The sequence below is a fragment of the Corvus kubaryi genome, unplaced genomic scaffold, assembly GCF_017639235.1.
Source record: "Corvus kubaryi isolate FWS band 111438036 unplaced genomic scaffold, C.kubaryi_AGA036_p1.0 37395, whole genome shotgun sequence".
NCBI lineage: Eukaryota > Metazoa > Chordata > Aves > Passeriformes > Corvidae > Corvus > Corvus kubaryi.
Genome location: NW_024581134.1, coordinates 2,218,332 through 2,223,515, shown reverse-complemented (window position 1 = coordinate 2,223,515; position 5,184 = coordinate 2,218,332).

The window sequence follows — 5,184 nt, the reverse complement described above, 5'->3', positions numbered from 1 at the left end:
TTAATAAAGAAATGTAGTGTACTGTAAGCCTACAAGTATACACCACCCCTGTCTGCCATGGGTAAATGATGCCTAATTATGCCTTTGCTGTTTTCCAGAGCACTTCTGTTTCATTTATCATTTTTGAGCTGCCAAAAGCAAGGAATCAAGCTGTGAACCTCTTGTCTTTCTGCTTGGGCTGCCAGAAAGGGGCATTAGGTGCCTCTTGGCAGTTGCCTCAGTTCCTGTTGTTACAGGATGAGAAAAAACATCAATACGACTTCCCACCTACACAACAAACCTCTCCCACTGCTTACTCCCTTCCTCCTTCATTATCATTGCTAATGCCACATCCCACATCTCCATCCTCCCCCTGAGCTTTGCCTGGAATACTAAATCAAATTTGCTTGATGTTGGGTTATCCAACTACAGTCTTTAATCGTATTAAACACAAAGGCAAGGCACAGGTGCTGGAACTGACCACAGCTGGAGAAAGCCAAGGGAGATGGGGAATGAAGAACACCTGCATGGGCCACACAGCGATGTCCTGAGCAGAATGGTTGTCTCAGGATAACCAAGGTGGACCAAGTAATGAAATTATTTCCAGAACACCAGGAAAATGAAAAGAGATTACTGCCTAAAGGGATGTAGGACTTATTGTGAGATGCTGGGAGGAAGACAGTTTTCAATGGAGCAGAGAGAAATGGGGGATTATACAAAATTTCCTACAGAATGTTTTGAGTAAGGGACACAAAAGGAAAGGAGGAAATTATGCTAGAATGGATATAGCTATAATAAAAAGTTAAATATCCTTAAATAAAAATTATACTCACAAGCAAGAGTTAGAAATGTGGCTATATACCCCATCACTGCATCCATGTTTCCTAAAACATTAATTCCCTGGCAGTGAAGCTCTACAGCAGGGATACTGTCTAGAACTTCATGTAGCTGCAACAGCCACATCTCCATCACCTGAAATAATTATGCTTTTTAATGGCACATTTTTTTGGGATACTTGATCCATAATAAAGTGAGAAATTCAGGAAGTGAAGGTTAAGAAGTGCACTGCAGTTTAGAAACCAGAGGCAGAAATTCAGATAGGACTGAAATGGAATGACTTCAAGATGGTTTCACATTAATCTCCAAAGATTTAAGAATGAGTGGGAGGAAGGAAATTGAATATTACCTTATTTTCTAGAAAGGCTGAAATCTGAGAAACCCCTACATGAAGACTGAGGAGTTTCTAAGTGGATTTTGGACATTATTAATTTTGCAGAGGTCAGGGAGTCCCTTCTTTTTTGAATTAGGATTGCATTTGAAGAGAAATCTGCAGTGGCAGCTGATCTGGCAATAACCTTCCTGATCACTAAGAATATCTAAATGATGCATCTTTGTCTCCCATGATTGCTCCAAAGGGTAAAACAAGCTTGTTTGAAGGTGAGAAAATTTGATCCTTTCCTGATAAGAGACGTAAAGAGAGAGAAAGATTTGAAATGGAATGAAAAACATGAAACATGCAATTGGTTAGGGAAATATGCTTGAAAACAGGCCCAAGGGACTGAGAATGAGCTCCTTTGAATAAATCACCAGCGCTATAAAGCCTGCTTCCTTTAGCAAGACAACTTTTAGGATGAGCTGTAAAATGAAAAGATTGAGTGGTATTGGGGTGTAACCTACCCTAACTATCATTTAGCTAAAGTCAATATCTTGAATATCACCTTATACAAGTGTTTCTAAAAGTTTTTAATCACTTCCTTGCTTGATGTAAGAGCAGAATGGTGATCTCTGTACAGAGAGCTGCTGTCAGGAATGGTAGCTGGAAGGCTGCATTAACAGAAACCACTCTTCCTTGATGACCATCTATTCTTCCTTCCCCTCAGGATTGTGGAAAAGGTACTTTAGATTCATAGATGTGGCAGCTAAAGGAGCAATTACCATCATCTACTCCAGCTTCATGCCTCCCACAGGCCAAAGAACATCACCCAGGAGTTCTTTCTTTGTGCTCATAATTGTTGAGCTATAATGTCTTTTAGAATGCTATCTACTTGTGATTTAAAGACTTCAAATTATCATGAGTCATCCAAAGAAACTAAATTAAAAGTTGGACTTTATAATGTCCTTTAATATATTTTTCATTCAGTCCATTTGTGGGCAAGAGTGCTATTAGCTTGAGGTACAACTGTAGCCAGTTAGAGCACTGACAGAGGATTTATGTTCAAAGAAGTTACTCAAAACATTTGACAATTTCATGGGCACTCAGTGTAAAGAATGCCCTCTGGTATTACATGAGCACATCTATTTAAATCAGAAAACAATTTTTTGCTGGACTATGACTGACATTTTTTGGAAAATTGGTTCTATATATCTTGCTTACATGTTTTAACTATGGATATAAACTGGGAAGATATTGTTCTATTCCTGTTAGAATATACAGAAGCATATTCTGGAAATATTTCTGGTAGCTGTTGAGAGCTCTGCCTCTGATTTTCTCTGGAAACATTACAAATACTTGCATTAATTTTCCTGTCTGTTGCAGAGGTATCATGAGATTTACCATGCAGAGATAAGAATATACTTATTTTCCAGTGACTGCTAAATAATCTGCTATTTTAATTAGAGATATTGGCAATGTAACAATACCATGTACCACTTTCAGTGTGGAAGCTTCATATTCACTTGTCTTCACTAATATATACTCTATTAAAACACTGGATTAACTAAATAAATTGAAATGTTCGTTTTTAAAGTTGAACTGCCATTAAAGAACAGCTCATAATCACACCTGTTGTTTCATAATATATTCAGCATCAAAATCTGTCTAGACTTTGAAAAACTCTGTACCTGAGTTCCTACTGAAACCTTGTAAACATTTTTCATCTGTCAGAAAGTTTTGATCATCTAGAAAAACAATGACACCAATGCCATTGACATCAGCTCATTCTTGACATGAAGCTTTTATTAAGCATATCTTATTTAAAAAGCAGCTTCATTGATCACAGTCATCAGGGGGAAAAAAAAAAGCTAAATCATCAGAATGTAATTTTCTTTTCAGTTATTAAGAATAAGCTCTACTGCAAAGAATACCCATTAAAAATTTACTTCCTATTTAAAATGAAACCTGTTTTTACTTCTTTTCAATGATAAATAATATACCCCTCTATGGACATTTATATTTAAATCTCTTAAAGTGATTTTTGAACTTTATCTCCCTTTTCTGCCAATAATCTCAAGAGTCAACACTTTCATAATCTTGGTACTGAGAAAATTCATAAGAAGCTCAAAAAGTAGCACTTGAGCTGTAAGTCTATTAGTGTATGGACAAATGAATGCTTGTACACAAGGAGCTACTTCAAACCATCTCCTTCAACCACAGCCCCAGTAGTTCACCAAACCATGGAACAGAAAGGAGTAAATGCCATACCAAGCACAATGAGTTCAACCTGCAAGAGTTTAAAGACTTATATATACTTAAAATTATGCACAAGCCAAAGTGTTTTGCTTGAAGAAGCCCTTTGATAAAAAGAAAGTGTAGGTAGGAATAATATTTTTAGGTCCTGATCTGAAGTTCATTGACATTACTGGAAGGATTCGTGCTGACTTTACAAGGCCTTGCAGTAGGCCCCTGCTTTTTATCTTGAAATCTCCAAGTAACATGTTTAAATAGATCTTGAAGACTGCCAATTTAGGGTGGAAATCAAAAGAATAAGCCCAGTGGTGCTTCAGAAAAAACAGACAGGTAAACTGAAACAATCCAGATGTCCCTGGGAGAGTTTTCAGATTTCTAGTCGCCATGAACCTCTTGCAGCAGCCCTGGGATCACATGAGGCATCCAGGTTTTAGTCCTCATGAAGGAAAAATCATGGTCTGAAGGCTGGGTGCATGTTGTAGATGGCCCTGGTGCATAATGCTCCCTCCCACACTCTGATGAGAGCTCAGGTAATAAAAAATGCTCTGGGCTGCCAGACATTAACCATGTGCTTCACCTGCTGTGAGTCATCCCCTGTAATCTCCAGAGTGAAAGACGTACTTCAAATGTTAGGCTATTGATTCTCTCCCTCCCTCCCCAGAGATACTCTCAACTCACTGATATTCATGAATAATAAAGGAACTCCAGATATGCTGCAGTCAAAACTGGATACCTTACAGATGAAAGTGAAAAGATAAAACACATGGGAAAGAAAACCCCCAAACTCTTTATTTAAATATTTGCAATGTGCTTTATTTTGCCAGGTTCTCAGGAAAGAGGATGATTTGCATTTATAGCTATGCTGAGATCCTCTCTTGGGTCAGATAATTAGATGTCCATCTCAAGAATACATTATATTAGGCACAATTATTCCTTAGATCAGAGGTTGTCAGATGAAAACCTGGCATTCAGATGTCTAGGTTACTATACACTGTCACAGTAATACAATTTTTTTGCATCTTTTAAACTAATAAATCATTTAACACACACCTTATGAACTTCATCAGTTCTGCACACATATGATTGTGCAAATTTGTGGTATCATCCTGTTTATACTGAAGCAACCATTTGTTAGACATTCCATGTAACAGACTGGCAGGCCTAACTACACTATCATCATCTGCTCCTTGCAGTCAAGAATTATATTTTAACCATTAAATTAATGACATATACCTCAAAAACCAATTTGAGATTGCCAACCTGGATTTTACCATATTTTTCTTCCAGATGCAGAGAAGCAGACAAAACAAAATTTGAGCAAGATTCTTATTCCAAGAAGCTTTTGCACCAGCACAGTTCCATTCTGTTTAACAGTGGTAATCCTCACGTGGCCCTTTGTGAATGCTAGAATCAGGCCATTTGTTTAACAGCATTGCTTTGTAATTAGGCAGTCACACACATGTAGCTAAAAGCAAGACCATAATACCCTGGGCTGAAACGTATAATTGAAGCTAGGACTGGGTCATGTATTCAAAAGCTACCTTTTGTCTTTTATACAAGTATTTTTAGACTATTTTAGTATGCAAATTTACAGATGTGTCTATACTGTTGTACTTTGCTGAATGTGTTATGTCAGATTAAACATGTGCTGAATGTTTTTTAATTACAATGCTTAGAAGAAAATTCTAAAGCATGTTGCCACACAGTTAATATGTGGGTTTAAAGGTTATATATGCCCTGATGAGAGGAACTGGCTAGGTTATCAAGATCCGTATTTTATTTTGAGGCAAGAAGGCTGA